This window comes from Lactuca serriola, chromosome 7 (assembly GCF_051521515.1).
Source record: "Lactuca serriola cultivar US96UC23 chromosome 7, Lser_US96UC23_V15, whole genome shotgun sequence".
NCBI lineage: Eukaryota > Viridiplantae > Streptophyta > Magnoliopsida > Asterales > Asteraceae > Lactuca > Lactuca serriola.
Window position 1 is genome coordinate 42,544,769 of NC_136414.1, and position 17,547 is coordinate 42,562,315.

The following is a 17,547-nucleotide window of genomic DNA, read 5'->3' on the forward strand; positions in this document are numbered from 1 at the left end:
AAGATATACAATTTTTTCACCAAATCTTACTATACATTGTGTTTCTTATCTACATTGATGAAGCTATCCAAAAAAATTCCACATGTTCTCAAAGGATTGATCATATTTTGTCAAAACTAAATTGAGGGCTTGTTGCAACCTATCTTCATCCCAAGTGTGTGTTCAATTCTAATATAGTCCCATTTTCCAATTATTAGACGTATACATCCAAATTAATACTCTACGCAACACTTATACAAGCCAAAAAAACAGAGATGATAATGCTTTTACAATAATTGGCACTCCATAAACTACCTTTTTTATTAGACCGGTAGGTGTGGGCAACGCCCACACCATGTTATTAGGGAAATGACAAAAAAAACACGTTATAACGTGTTATGGTGGTAACGGGGAGTAACGCGCAGTCTCATAACACCTAATAACGGGGAATGGGGGCGATGTTCACGTGTTATAACATGCAATAACACCCAATAACGTCGTTGCCCATACCGACCTCTCTTAGTAACTAAAAATAAGGAGCAGAATGTCTATTTTGCATTATTGATGGCGTGTAGATTGGCAGTATGAATATGAAATATAATAGCGATAGAGCAACTAGTCTGCCGCCATGAATCTATAGCTGCAAAGTGACTTCAGGGTACTACAACATTAACACCCTATGGCGACGACAAATTCGGACCCCATACTGACCGACGACATGTCGTCGGTATAGAGTCACCGGGATAGTCGCGTGGGCATAGGTCAATAGTGTCGTCACTATAGATGTCGTCGCCATAGCTTCACCTATGCCGACGACACGGCGTCGGGACAGATTTCGTCAATCATATTTTCGGGGGAAAAAATAAAGTTTTATTAATTACCTATCGCGACGACGTATCGTCGGCAAACTTATAGCGACGACTAGTCGTCGCAACCGGTGTCATCTATTACGATGACTAGTTGTCGGTATAGGTGTCATCTACAAAAACGACGTCGTACTTATTTCAGGAACATGTATTTAAAATAAATGGAAAAGCTATTTTTCGCAACCTATCCCAACGACATGTCGTCGTTATAGGTTATATAAAACGACGGCGTTTTCTATTTCTGGAACATCTATTTAAAATAAATGGAAAAGCTATTTTTTGTTACCTATCCTGACGAAAAGTGGTCGGTGGTACAGAGTTTCAATATACCGCGAAAAATTTTGTCGTTCCTGCCAGACCTGTAGTGACAACATGTCGTCGGCACACATGTCCTGGTCAAAGCAATTTAGTCAAAGTTTGCAAACGATGTGCCGACGACATGTCGTCGGCATAGGGGTTCTTTTAGCGACGACACCCGTTGTCGGCATAGGTGTCGTCGGGATAGGTATGTACTCTTGTAGTGAGGCTCAGGAGACACTGCACTGCACGGCCAGCTGTGGTGTAAGTATTGCAGTTTACGGCTGCATGTACGCACTGCGGTGTATGGCTGGCTGCATGTAAGACTGCAGTGCACTGAGTCAGATATTAATTGTCGTTCATTTAGGTCCACCCCAGAGCTTTAGGTCAACTTGTCTCAATAAATAGAGCTCCCTTATAATGTATGGAAGCATTTTTTTTGACAGCTATTGATGAAAACCTCTCTCTGGGTCGTCCGTGAACATGGTTTAATCTAATCGAGTGAACCACATTAAATCCTTGTGTTCTTTATTTTTTCTTGGCATATTTATTTGTCGTGTTCGTGTGCGTTTATCAGATCTTATTCCTAACATTATACCTCAGGGTCCGAGGAATAAAAACCATCATGTGACAAACATACACACGAGAGAGGCTCATTTAGTGGCTTTTGAATAGAAGCGCACGGAGCATAGGAAGCAGATTCACATCGAGATGATTTTAGTATTATTAGACAAGTATTAAAGTGAATGAGCGTTGAAGATAAATGTTTTTCTAAAAGCAAAAGTATGTGCTTTTGGAGCGAGCTATCATGACAGGAACAAAAAACATAAATACCCACCCACGTCAAACAAATTCTAAGCAGAAAGATAGATAGTATCTCAATATCTCTAATTTACCAAAGCTATAGACCGGCTAATCCCAATAATAGTAATCCAAATTGTCGTCGTGAGAAAATTCATCGACATCAGACCCAAAGGAATACATATACATATCATCAGAATTTTGTGTTGAGTTGTGCTTAAAATCTTTGATCCGTTCCATGCACTTTTTTACTAAATTCCCATCAAGATTAAGGCTATCAAACATGTAAATGTCTAGGGATTCAAGGTGAGGACAGCCGTTAAGAATGGCCTGTAATCCATTGTTTGTCATGTGCTCACCAATTAAGGATTTTCAAATGGCGTAACTCAGGCATGTTGTTTGCAATAGCGATAGCACGATCATCACATGTCATGCCGGTTAACTGGCATGTTTGGAAGGACCTGAGCTGAGCGCAATTCCGTCCAATACGTTCAATGTCTTCTGCATCCGTTGCGATAAGAGTAAGGTGAAGTTTCTCCAATTGTGGCACCCTTTTGACTGCCCTACTCAGCCCACTGCCCTGCGCCCCTGAGTTATTCCCCTGTACGCAATCTTTGAAGTATATCTGTCATCAGTTCGTGAGGCATGTCCAGCCAATTTGGAGATTCCTTCCTTGCCGACGACGTCTCGACTGCTGAAGTCGACGCCATTTTAGGCAGCTATGAATTACGATGATTTTACGGCAGTATTTATCGGAAATCCCATTTTCTATCGGAATAGAATGATTTACAAATATTCTCCCTAGCCTTTTGCGTGTTTTACAAATTCAGTCATTTATGAAAAGACGATATGCATCGACATTTACTCATTTTATCCCCATTTATTTTAGTAAAGCAAATAATATAATTCCGTCCAATTTTCATAATAGGGAATTTACTTTTCTTTTACGAAAAATAACAACCAACATATGATTTATTTCATTTAAAAAAATAGTAAACCGTGTCATCATCAGGCTCATATCAACCCATCCTGAAACATTAACGATATTTTAGGGCGTGCCAGCTTTTAAACAAAAACGAATTAACAGTATAAAAATTAGGCCCAAAAAAGATGATGGAACCAATTGCTTCTTTTATTGGTTATCAGCACAAGAAACTGCGAAGAGCAAAATTGTCAACTGAAATAGGAAAGTAGAACTAAGCGAAAACAGATTTGACTTGTCTAACTCTATAAGGTGAAATGACCAAACTGCCCCTAATTGAGTCGCTTTTTATCAATGTTTTAAAAACCGGTTTGAACCGGCCGGTTGGACCGGGAACTGGGAGAGGGAGCGGTTCAACTATCACCGGTTTTATATTGATTTCTGAACCGGATTGAACCGGCCGGTTTTTAAAAAAAAACGGTTGAACCGATCAAAATAAACCGGTTAAACCGAATAAAAACACATGAAAAAGAACCATTTACATAATAAACTTTAGTGATTTTTTTTCAAATCTATTTACTTCTTTCTAAATAAAAACATATGGTAAATGTTAAAAATTCTTTTGATGTGTTTGTATTCATCAAAAACTATATTTTGTTTCGATATTATACTTTATTTTTATTTTTTTTGACGTATATGGATTGATGTAAAACACTAAAACTTATGGTTATGTATTATTTTAATATATTTGGATTCATCTACAACTTATTTTTATGTATATTTTTAATGTTTGAACTTTAAACATCAAATTCATAATTTCTATATGTATGTATGTGTAGGAAAATAGAAAAAAACATGAAAAATATAAAAACCGGTTCACCTGGCGGTCGAACCGGTTGAACCGGGAACCGGTCACCATACCGGTTCAACTAAAAAACCGGTTTTTAAAACATTGCTTTTTATTTACAATTTCCATCTTCACTATTAAGGAAATCTAAAAATGAGGAAATTTGTTTTCAAGGATAGGTTTAGTTAGCATGTCGTCCGAGTTTTCCTTCCTCCCAACTACTAATTGTTTCAATTTGACCCGACTCTCGATACAAATAAAGTGATATCGGGCGTTGATGTGTTTGGTTCGACCATAGAACACATGTCCTTAGTCAAGCATTTAACACACATGCTATCACGACAAACCAAACTTGATCCCAATTAATCCCAAGATCACTAATCAACCCCTTTAACCAAATCGCCACCTTTAGCGCTTCCGTCATTGAATGTTGAAGAGTTGTCCTCCAACTCACATATGAATTTCCTCATAAACACATAACCTCTAAGTGACCTTCTGGCTTCTAGCATCTAAATCCCCAACATAAAGTGAACTTGAATATCCGGTAACCAAACACTCTCGATAATCTCCATAAATAAGACTCACACTACAAATAAAATGACATTTAGTGGCATAGAAAAAGTGTCACTTAAAACCAAAAACTTGCCACTAAAAGCCTCCTTGGAACAAAAATAATGTTACTATAAGTCTTTGGTGACACTTTTTGATTGTGTCGCAACAAACTTTTTGGTTTCGAGTGGCACGTTTTTATATGTCACTATATCACTTTTTGATTTTAGTGTTATTTTTTATGCTACGTTATAATTTCCTAAAAGAAATAACATTTTATGGCATATATTTTACTACAAAAACATTATATTAAAAAATTAGGTGCTAGCTTTTTTTTAATAAATGGAAGAAAAAAATACAATGTCATTACTTGAATTATAATTTAACATTTCTAACAACAATATTCTTAATATTAAAACAAAATTTCTTCAAAAATTAATAAGTTAAGAAGTTCAAAACCAGATCCTCATATCCATAAAAAGAACTCTCCCAGATAGGAACATATAGCATTTTTATATGTGGAACTCCTGCATTATATTCTCCAAATACATAGTATTGTTTCACATATGATTATATGTTATATGTCCAACATGCTCCAAAAAAAAAAAAAAAAAAAAAAAAAAAAAACTACACAGATCCATAGAAAATCTCATTGAAATGAACCTGAATTTGGCCAGAAAGAGCAAGCCCCAACAATGTACGAATCTTCAATAATTTCATCAAGACCGTTCGTCTCCCATTACACTTTCCGTTATGAAATGTCTTCGGAGCAATGTCAACAGCCTCCCTTGACAATTTCTACATGGACTTATAGATTGTTATTATCAAATTAATCCAAGAAAAAATCAGCTGTCATACTCTTGTTTTCCTTAAATCAGCTAGTAAGAATTACCTTGGAGCATCTACACATAGCTTTGAGAACAACGATGTACGAGATTTCAGCGAGCCTGGGTAGGTATTGAAGTTGTGGTTTTAAGAAGATTTAGGCACCTATAATAGCAATCTGAGGAGACTCTTGAGCCATGTTTGACAATGATTCTTGTTGATACTAGCTTTTCACTCCTTCCATGTGTTAAGACTTCAGATATTGAAGAATAATTTTGATTCTTGATGTAGGAAAGGCCAACCTTTCTAAACCCTATAATGCTCAGGAAGCTTAAAGATGTAGGAGAACAGATGCCGAGAGTTGAATACAAACTTGCAAAACGAAACCATGGAAGAAATCACCTCTACAGCTGTGCTGATACTCATAGTTGTCCACGTGGCATAATCACATGGCTAGCAATAAAAAATATACAAGTATTCGATTATTTGGCATGTAGAAAGATCAAAAAGTAATTCTTATTTATCTAGGAATCTAGGATAGGCATGAAGGCATGTCGGTGAAGAGAAACTTTATCAGAAATATCTTATTTGGCATAAAGGTTGGATTATCATATGGTATTCTTTTTATATGGGGTGTTTGAAGCTTTGAAAATGATCATTAATGTCATGAATCAATATTAAATATTTTGATTCAAATATCCTAAGTAAAATACAATTTATTTAGCTTTCTTTAGTTTTGGTATTGTATTTAGTACTAACCTAAATAATTAAAAATTTGCCAAACTAGCAATCAATTATTACCTTTAAAGTACACATTCAAATACCACCTTATGCTATATATAAACGTAAATCCTTTATCATATTTACCCCAAAAAAAAAAAGATATATTTATAAAATCATAAATCAATTATATGACAGAGAAAAAAGAACAATATACATTAATTAGCATTTAACAATCCTTAACTAAACCAACGTTTGACCAAATGGTATGGTGGAATGCCTTCCCTACATTATATTGAGGGTTCAAGACCCATCTGAGACATAGATATAGAATTAAGAGTAAATTAATGTAGTGTAGCCGGGCTTTTAGAGACCACGCCTTAAAACATTGCTTATTAAGCCAGATCTCAGACTAGATCCATTCATGCACCTCACTCCAAACATGAGCTTTTAAAGTATACAGAAAAAAGTGTGTTATGTGAAATAATAAAAATTATACAACACAATCAACAAATGTATATGGTATGCAAATTTCCGGAAATACATAATGAAAGAATCAAACACCATGCATGAGCACAGCCAAAATAGCCATACCAATTCCCCAAAGAAATTTTATTGTATATTCAACAATATAAAATTTTCCCATTAGTTGATCATGTTCACGTTTTCATGCGTGGTTTTTTGGTTTAACCTCTTGGAATTGTTCGGTTTTAAGAAGTTGCCTCCTATTGCTCAACATTATCTAATGCAAATTAACAAAGACAGTTCATAAAAGAATTAAACCTGAGTTTAACTAACGACCTTGTTAACACATATCCTCAAGATCTTCCTTCATGCATTGAAGCTCATCAATGTAACAGAGTAATTTTCCCATTGGAAACCCTTCTCATTCATTATGCCGTATAAATACAAAATTAGACAGAATGGGCCTTTGGCCATACAATACATGTGGACTATACTAATACAAAATACAATACGAGAAAGATCCACTAACAGCCCCCCGCAGTTTGAACGGGAGGAGAAGAACGGACATTCAAACTGGACCGAAAATCTAAAATAGAGCCAATGGAAGACTCTTTGTAAAAATATCAGCATATTGAGAAGAAGATGGCACATGAAGGACGCGAACTTGACCTATAGCAACCTTGTCTCGGACAAAGTGGAGATCTATCTCAATATGCTTCGTCCGCTGATGCTAAACCGGATTAGATGACATATAAACAGCACTTACATTATCACAATACACAATAGTAGCTTTATGCGGAGAATAAGTAGCTCAAGAAGAAGAAGATTACGAATCCAACACGTTTCCACAGCCGCATTGGCAACCCGTCGGTATTCGGCTTCGGCACTAGAGCGTGAAATAGTGGATTGATGCTTTGAGGACCAGGAGAGCAAATTATGCCCTAAAAAGACACAATAACCAGATGTGGAACGGCTAGTGACTGGACAACCGGCCCAATCCGCATCAGAGTAAACGTAAATATCATGATTCGAAAAACTATAAAGTTGAAGACCGTGATGAAGAGTACCACGAACATATCGAAGTATCCGTTTTAAAGAGGAAAAATGTGGCTCTCTAGGATCATGCATGTAGAGACAGACTTGTTGGACCGCATAGGTGAGATCTGGTCTTGTGAAGGTCAAGTACTGCAAGGCACCCACAAGGCTACGATATAGAGTAGGATCAGCTACAGGACCAGTATCATCAAATTTGGCAGATAGATCAACGGTGTTGAGGCTGGTTTGTAGTTGAGCATGGAGGCACATGCAAGAATCTCATTGGCATACTTTTGTTGTGGGAGAAAAAGACCATCAGCAGAGCGTGTAGCAGAGATACCCAAAAAATAATGTAAATCACCAAGATCGGTCATAGCAAATTCAGAGCCAAGAATAGAGATAATATCGGACAAAAGCTGAGTTGAAGACCCCGTGAGAACAATATCATCAACATACAAGGGCAAATAAGCAACATGCGGTCCCTGTCTGTAGATAAACAATGAAGAATCACACCTACTGTTAGTAAAACCAATATTAGTAATAAACGTAGTAAATCGCTGAAACCACACCCGAGGGGCCTGTTGAAGACCATATAAAGATCGATGAAGAAGACACACGTGGTTGGGTTTGGATGGGTCTCGAAAACCAGGAGGTTGATTCATATAAACAGTTTCATGCAAACTCCCGTGAAGAAAGGCGTTTTAACATCAAGCTGACGAATAGGCCACTTATGAATAACCGCAATGCTGAGAACAGTACGAATCGATGTCGGTTTAACAATTGGACTAAAAGTCTCATCACAATCAATTCCAGGCCGCTGAGCATGTCCATTAGCAACTAGACGAGCTTTATATCGAGACAAAGAGCCATCCGCATTAAGCTTCTTTTTAAATAGCCAAATACAATTAATCACATTAGCATTAGCGGGCTTAGGAACAAGGACCGATGTTTTGTTCAAAATAAGTGCAGAAAATTCTTCTTGCATTGCCTTAAGCCAGTGTGGATCCTAAAATGCTTGTAAGTAAGACCGAGGTATTGGTGAAGAATCCACGTGAAGATTGAGACGTTGAACCGGTTTAGTAATACCTCGTTGTTTGCAAGTGACCATAGGATGAGATGACGTAGACGGAGGACGAACACGAGAAGGACGAGAAGAAGCACGAGAGGTCGGAGTAGAATTAAATTTGAAAATGGGTGCCTCCACACTAGGTGCGTTGACACCAGGCTGATCCACAGTAGGTGGAGAAGCATGAGGCGTGTCACGAATGACTGTGGGCTCATCAGAACTGGATTGGCCCAAATCATAAACAGGGGCGGAAGAGGGAACGTGAGGAAAGGAAGTCGAGGGAGATGAGGCCGAGGTAGGTTGGGCCGAGGAAGGTGAGGCGAGTGAAGAATAACTCGATGTGAGTTGTTCTTCGGAGATGGGCTCACGAGTGTCAAGGTTATCGAAAAGAGAAGTTGGTGATGTGGTACTGAAGTTAGACGGGACATCAAATTGTTCAAGGAAGGAATATGAGGGCGCTTGATCGGGTGTCATGGAGCCATAGGGAAATGTCGTCTCATCAAAAATCACGTGACGAGATATAATAATTTTCTGAGTGTCGAGGTTGAGGCAACGATACCCTCGATGATTGGTAAGATACCCAAGAAACACACACGGTGTAGAACCGGGGGGGGGGGGGGGGGGGGGGGGGGCAATTTGGGAGCAATAATGTTTGGAAAACATAAACAACCAAAAACTCGAAGATGATTATATGTGGGTTTGACACGATAAAGTTTATGGAAGGGAGTATCGTTGATTGTAGAGGATGGAAGAATATTAAGAAGGTGTTTGGCCATTTAGAGAGCTTCAACCCAATAGTCGGGTGGAAGACAAGCATGAAATAGGAGAGTACGAACGATGTTATTTATGGACCGTAGCATGCGTTCAGATTTACCATTTTGTTGAGATGTGTGAGGGCATGAAAAACGCATTTGTATACCGTTGGTGGCACAAAGAGTGTGAAATTGTTTGTTATTATATTCGCCACCATTATCACATTGTAAAGCTTTGATGTCTGTTTTAAATTGATTTCAAACAAGAGCACGAAAGTGAACAAATTTGATAAACACATCATATTTAGCACGTAATGGATAGACCCACAAAAAATGCAAAAAATTATCAAGAAAAATAACATAGTATTTAATGCCACTAATACTTGTGACCGGTGATGTCCACACATCAGAATGAACAAGATCAAAAGGTGAAACAGAATTAGACAAACTATAAGGTAATCGGACATGTTTACCCATTTGACATGAGTGAAATACACTGGTAATTTTATTATTGTTTGAACATAAAATAGAATGATTATCAACTAAAGTCTTGAACACATGACGACCGGGATGCCCAAGACGCAAATGCCAAATGAACAGAGCAACAGTCAATAAAGCTTGACGAGACAGAGCGGTGACAGGATAGAGATCACCAGTGCTATCACATCGCATGAGAATTTGGTTGGTTTGGAGATCCTTCAAAGTGAAACCATACGGGTCAAATTCAAAAGAAACAATATTATCGCAAGTAAAACGACGGACAAAGATTAGATTCTTAATGATTTGAGGAGTGATTAAGATATTGCGTAAAATGAGAGGACGATAAGGATGAGGAAGAAAAGAGTGACCGATCTTACTTACGGGTATAAAGGATCCATCACCTACCAAAACAGATGAAGAAAAATTAGAGCAATTATTTACAACAGTTTTGAGTATACCTTGATTGGCGTGTAAATGTGATCTTGCACCGGTATCCATATACCACCCATCATTGGCGGGAACACCTAACGACATAGCATTGAACATCTCTGGGAGTGCAGTAGGCTGATGGGGCTGTGGAGGCTGGACATAGGCCCGAGCAGAAGGACCAGGTGCATTGGGCGGGCCAAAGAAAAATGATGATTAGGATGGGCTGATGATGGTGGCGGTCCATTAACTGAAGTGGAAGAAGGACCAAGTTGACCAGGCAGCGTTGTGCTTGGCAACAGCCTAGTGGCAGACGAATGGACTTGATTTGTGGGATACTAGCCAAAAGCCCATGCGGATTGGGTATTATTTGGAAAGGATTGGCGTTGTAGGCCACTGAACGAGCGACCTCCAAGGAAGTGCCCACCGGACGAGCCACCTCTGTTACCACGACCTGTGCGTCCGCCTCTACCCCCACGATAATTACTGTCAGAGGGAGCTCGATTGTTGTTGTTAGATGGAGAACCATTAGTGAGAAGAACCGTTGGGGAAGAGGAGTTGTCTGAATGGGATGGGATAATGTGACGATCTTGATCAAGTTCAAACTGTTGTTCCTCCATAATGAGGATAGATCAAGCCTTCATAAAGTCATAATTGTTGTCAGAGTAGCGAATTTGGGTGGCAATAGTCTTGAACTTTTTAGTAAGGCCACTGAGGGTGTATGAGACGAGATTTCTTTATGGTACAGGTGATCCAAGGTTCTCTAGCATATATGAGATTCCCTTAATTTTAGTGCAGTAATCATTCACCGATAAATCACCCATAGTAATGTTTCGAAGTTGATCTTCAAGTTGCATAGCTTTTTGGTCTTTGTTAGTGCGAAACAGGTCCTCCAAGGCAACCCACAGACCATGGGCGGTGGCTTTTCTTTTCAGAATCATCTGAAGGAGGGAATGAGAGACGGTGCTGTAAATCCAAGATTTAACGATGGAGTCTATTTTGTTCCATTCTTTTTGATCGACGGGCAGATCTTTGTCTTTGGGTTCAGAGGTTGAAGGTTTCTGAACAGGTGGCTGGAGATGGTCATCAACACCAAACCCAATACAATGGGTTTCAAATACTTCACACCAGAGATCATAATTCATACGATCAAGATCTAATACAAGAGGGACAGCTTTCTTGATATTAATGGTAGAAGAAGGTATATGAGAATCACCAGACATAGTGAAGAGAATGAGAAGAATGATTGAGGTGATGAAGGGAAGAGGAAACAGGATCGGCGAGGGATTCTGTGTTTTAGTTTGATACCATGTAACAGAGTAATTTTCCCATTGAAAACCCTTCTCATTCATTATGGCGTATAAATACAAAATTAGACAGAATGGGCCTTTGGCCATACAATACATGTGGACTATACTAATACAAAATACAATACGAGAAAGGTCCACTAATAATCAACAGATGCAGCTTCATTGTGCTCTAGCCACTTGCTCGCCTCAGGAATAGCATTCTCCATTTTCTTCAACCTTCCAGGCTGTGCCATAGTTTTCATCTTATTCCTCATGTTGTATATGCAATCCCGCAATGCATTGAGTGCATCTGCTTTCTTCTTGTATTCTAGGTCATCCTCTTTGTACTTCTCAGCATCATTTACCATCTTCTCAATCTCTTCCTTTGAGAGTCTTCCATTTTTGTTGGTAATTATCAGTTTCTCCATCTTACCGGTTGATAATATCTTCGATGTCACTTTCAGGATGCCATTGGCATCAATTTCAAAGTATTTCTTGAGTTTTTCAACTCCTTTTGGAGCTGGTGGTATTCCAGAAATTGTTAACTTCCCCAACAAATGGTTATCCGTAGATCTGGTTCGCTCACCTTGATACACTTTAAAAGTTATAGAAGTATAGTTGTCCTCAGTTGTAGAATAATTTTTGGATTTCTTAGTAGGTATAGGAGTGTTCCGTGGGATCACAACATCAAATACTTCTCCTTTTATTTCCACACCAAGGGACAAAGGAGTGACATCCAATAACACCAAATCTCGACAACTTCTATCACTCTTACCATCTAACTTTGCAGCCATAACCGCTGCACCATATGCAACAGCCTCATCAGGGTTCAGGCTCTTGCACAATTCCTTGTCGAAAAGCTCCCGCAACATACACCGGACCTTAGGTATTCTCGTAGAGCCACCAACAAGAATCACCTCATTTACACATGATTTCTCCATCTTTGCATCGTTTAAACATGCCTTTAGAGTCTCGATGCACTTAACGAAGTAATCCATGTTAAGTTCTTCAAATTTAGCTCGACTGAATTTCATAGAAAAATCAATTCCCTCATGCAAACCATCTAGTTCGATTGATGTAATAGTATTGCATGAGAGAATCCTTTTTGCTTTCTCACAAGCGCATCTCAACCTCCCCATTGCTCTTTTGTTACCTGTCAAGTCCTTATTCCATCTCCTCTTAAATTCACGAGCACAGTGATCCACCATGCGGCTATCGAAATCCTCACCTCCCAAATGAGTGTCACCAACAACGGCTTTCACCTCAAATGTACTACCCCCTTGTCCAAGGGTCAATATAGAGACATCAAAAGTGCCACCACCCAAATCAAAGACAAGCACGTTTTTCTTTGATTTCCTGAAAGGTGGGAGCATTAGCATACTAATCTTGCTGCTAATATCTGACTTATTGTCTAGACCATAAGCAATTGCAGCTGCTGTAGGCTCATTGATCATGTGAATAACATTAAGTCCAGCAATAGCACCAGCATCCTTTGTTGATTGACGTTGTGAGTCGTTAAAGTAAGCTGGAACTGTTATCACTGCCTTTTGCACGGGTTTTCCAAGGTATGCCTCAGCAGTTTCTTTCATCTTGCCAAGAATCATGGACGAAATTTCTACTGCCAAGAATTCTTTCTCTTGACCTTTGTAGGAGACAATAATCTTTGGTGTGTCGTCTGACCCTTTTATGACCTTAAAAGGCCACAACTTAATGTCATCCTGCACTTTGGAATCACTGAATCTCCTTCCAATCAGCCTCTTAGCATCTGAATACAAGCCAACCCAAAACCAACTAGCTCAGTATAGATTTTGATTCCCCGAAGCAGCTAGTGTAATTTTTTTCGTCTTAATTAAAAGACAAGGTAATATATACGCAAATAAATATGAATTAAAGCTTAAACCTTGCACTCACAGTAAACTAATGTAATCGAGACTTGATGTATGTAGTTTATTGTTTAGTTAGTTTTTGCCAGAATAGATCTAAACACTAAAACCCTAGCATGTAACAAATGGGGGAACAATATCGCGTCAAAAGAGTAATAAGTTTATAACAACGATCAAAGGGACAGTTTCTTAACATTCCTTCTATAATATGGAATTTTCATATGCGTATATAATGATAGTAAGATAAGCAACATTCAGCATAACTAGAAAAGGCTTACCGAATATGGTGTTAGTAGGATTCATAGCCACTTGGTTCTTGGCATTATCGCCGATGAGGCGTGCTGCATCGACGAAAGCAACAGAAGACGGTGTTGTTCTGTTGCCTTGATCATTGGGAATGATTTCTATGCGATCATGCTTCAAAACGGCGACACATGAGTACGTTTGTTCCGAGGTCTATACCGATCGCCGGTCCGTAGTTTCCTCTTCTGTCCATTATTAATACTCCAAAGTCCAAAGTCAATACAATGGGGGGTTTAAACAAATTTGTACTTTAAAATGTTGATTTTGGAGCCCTGTCAAAAATACCCGTTACCCGAATTACCCACCCGATTTTTTCGGGTAACGGGTAAATCGGATATCGGGTTAATTTTTCGGGTAAGTGGGTAACCCGAATTTTTTTCGGGTCGGGTAAAGGGTAAGTTGTTTGGGTTTCGGGTATACCCGATTACCCGAAATATATATAAGAAATAATGTCTCTTTATGAGTTTATTTAACCCTCCCAATTCTCAAATCTCAATTTCTCTCGTTGAGGCTCGTTCTATTTTCCCCACGTCAAAAAACCCTTGTACCTCGTCCGCTCTTCATTGGTATTCGTCACCAATGGATGACTATATTGAAGTAGAAGATGAGAAGATTGAAGTTGACAACCCAACCAATGATCAAGTTCCTCAAGAAAAATAGAAAAAAAAATAAAGAATTCAACCCAAGATCGAAAGTTCGGAAAGAATACTTGATATCTTAAATATTATTGAGTAAAAAATCTCAATGTTCAAAGTTTAGCACGACATACTTATTTCATTACATTTATTTTTATGTGCCATTAAAAAATTAAAAAAAAAAATTATAAAATCGGGTAATACCCGAATTATCCTTACCTGACCCATTACCCAAATTACCCATACCCGAATTACCCGAATTTAATTTGGGTAGGGTAACGGGTAAATTTTTTTATATGAAAAACCCGAATTACCCGACTCAAATTACCCGAAACCCGAAAATTTTACCCGATAACACCCCTCTTAATTTTAAAAGTTTTTTACTATTAATGCTTTGTAACTTTTCTACTTCAGTCGGTCTTTTGCTGATGAAGTTATCTAAATCTTTCTATAGTTCAATCGTTGAACTTATCCACTTTAATCGGGTATTTGCCTATTTGGTATAACATTTTCATTTTACCCCTTTTTTTATACTAGTATATCACGTTTTTATTTTAAATGCATTTTTAATCGCAACAGCTTATTATATTATATATATAATAAATTGTGAGGACGCTTATGCAGTGAACTTTTCCATTTCTTATTTTGACCACCTTACTTTGTTTACATTTACTTTCTTCACCTCTTCTTTAACTGCTTTAGACATTGGCCACAAGGTTCGCAAATTTAGTTTGCCACCCTTCTCTTCCAATAAGAACCTCCACCGCCATGGATTGTGTTTGTTGATACTTTCTTTATTGTCCTCAAACTTTTTCTTTAATTCGCTTCCACCACCACCATCACTGTACTCGATTTCTTCTATACCTCAAACCCCTGTCTTTTGAATAAATCGAACCCGCAGGGGTTCTTGATTTCTTTATGTTGCTGTGTGGTGACACGAACAAAAAAAAAGAAGTGCAGCGCCTCTACCGTTCAATTTCATTTGTTGCCTGCTTCAAATCAAGTCTTGCTTTGTCTCTCACAGGGGTTTAAGGTTGTTTAACCGGCCGGAACGGTCGTTGAATGTCACGCGCACACGCACCCAGCGTCCACCGTCATCATTCGACTTCCCTAGAGACGGAAGAAAAATCACCATCATCGCCATCAATGGTTGTCCTTTTCCCTACCTGAAACTAACAATAATCGCCTCTTATGACGACGTATGCACCTCTTCCTCTACATCACACTTTATCCAGGTGTTTTGTCGCCAAGAATCACCACACACACTAGAAATTCCCCTGTAGAAAAGCATTCATGTGAATCCGTCTTCATTTCCAAACCGTTGACCAAAAAAATCAAGGTATTATGTCTGTTAATTTACATAAAGTGCATCATATTCACATATAACCAATTTGATGATGCTTGACCCCGTTTTCTTGCTTTAGCTCTCCATTTCTTTCCAAGAACCTGTAAATCACTTTACTCTCATTGCCATCAAACATGTATGATATACTCAGTGTAACATTGATCCTATACTTTTCTTCTTAATAGTATTTATTCTTAATTTTAAGTATCATAGTCTCTTATTAAATTAATATTGGCTTTAGCTTTACCTCTTCTCTATTGTGGGTTTTTCTATAATTGCTTGATCAGTAATCATAATTTGCGATTTTGTACCGATTCTTTGTATTGGTATTCACTCTTCATCGTAATTGAATTTGGTTTGGCTTCCTTTTTTTTTAATTTCTTGTAGATTGTAAACCTTTGTGATCAGTTTTTGGGGATTTGATTATAACTATTTTCCATTTGTAATTTCTGCTTAAAGAATGATTGCAGGAAAGGCACACGACCTGTTTGATAAAATGCCTGAGAGAAGTGACTAGATTTTAGGTTTCCTGGTGCTTATTGTTGCTGCTTTATTCATTATAGTTCAAAGTTCTCAGCAATCATAGAAGACATTGGTTCACACTTTATGTCCCTACAATGTTGCATCTACGTAAAATGACAACTTTGCCCCTAAAATCATCTTTGATAACCCTTTGTCCCTAGGTGTTAAAATTCATGTAAAATGGCCATTTTGCCTTTAAAATCACCTTTCGTCAGGCTTTAAGTCACTGACATGTTATATCAAAGGAGCATCACAATTACATTTGTATATTTTTTTGTGTGTGTGAACTTTTTGGTCTTAAATTTGGTTTGGACATACAAACATTTTTTACAATAGAATACCTTCTAACCCCCGCCGGGGGGGGGAACTTTCCTAGTTTATATTATTTTCATGGACAAGGACTTTGTTGTTAACTTAAGTTAGGAAATCTTTCTTTGAGTAGGGAATTAAATAATACACTTAGGTAACGCCTGATATATGGACCGAACAGGATAGAACGAAACCGAAAAGGACTGAGCTAGTTTTGAACTTATTATTTGCATAGTGATTAGCAAAACTAAAACACCATAGAGGCGTTGAGGGGGCAAATGTGCAGCTGCATATAGCCTAATTTTTTTATTATATATTTTTATTTAAAAATAAAAACTTGTAATAACAATAAGGGCCCTTTTTTTTGGTTCGTCATGGGCCTTTAATGATATTTAACTCCTCAGGACCAGCCTTGAAATTACTAAATTGTATTTTGTACCAAATAATACAGAATAACTAAAACAATTGGCAGTCTTGATAATTAACTAAGGGGAAATCTACTGAAAAGTCTTTATGTAAGCATGAAGCTTGTTAAGTTCCCAGTATACCACATATTTCATTATACATACAATACATCCACACAAAGTCATCGGCTCTAGCGCCAATCTACCAACTCTCATATCCATAAATACATATAAACATATCTATCCTCTACTGGCACTCTGCCACTAGCTCTCAACCACCACTACTACCGGCTCTCAGTCATCAACTACTACCGACTCCCAGCCGCCCTGCAAACATCGACCTCTCGTCGGAACCACATCCAGACCAGGGTCAATGTTAATACTGACAACCATCTCCTGAATACATAGTCATATAATGTTGGATTAAGGTGTCTAAGGCCTTAACTAAATTGGTATAACTTTCTGAAATAAAAGTAAAGTCCTTTTGGGTTATAGCTATAAATGACTTTGAGAGAGAGATAAAATGATTTGTTAATATATTATATAATTAATATATTAGTTAGAAATGGTTAATAATTAATTAGAAATAGTTGCAATTAATTAGTTGTTGATCATAATTAATCTAAATTTAATTCAGGATTAATTAGTGATGGTGTGCCTAGGGCAGCACAGCAGAGTTGCATCCAAGCCCTAGAACCAGGCACACCAGCCAGATTCAGCCCAGCAGGCTCAGCGCCCGCTGGCGCCCCCGGGAGCGGAACGCCCAGGCGAGGGGCTCGCGCCCGCCAAGTGACGTTCTTCGCTCCAAGACAAAAGTACGGCCAGGA

General features: G+C 38.2%; 1 pseudogene; it reads right to left on the reverse strand.

Annotated features, from left to right (window-relative positions):
- Positions 1-11,477: 11,477 nt before the first annotated feature.
- Positions 11,478-13,698, reverse strand: LOC145063914 (heat shock cognate 70 kDa protein-like; annotated as a pseudogene).
- Positions 13,699-17,547: the final 3,849 nt, after the last annotated feature.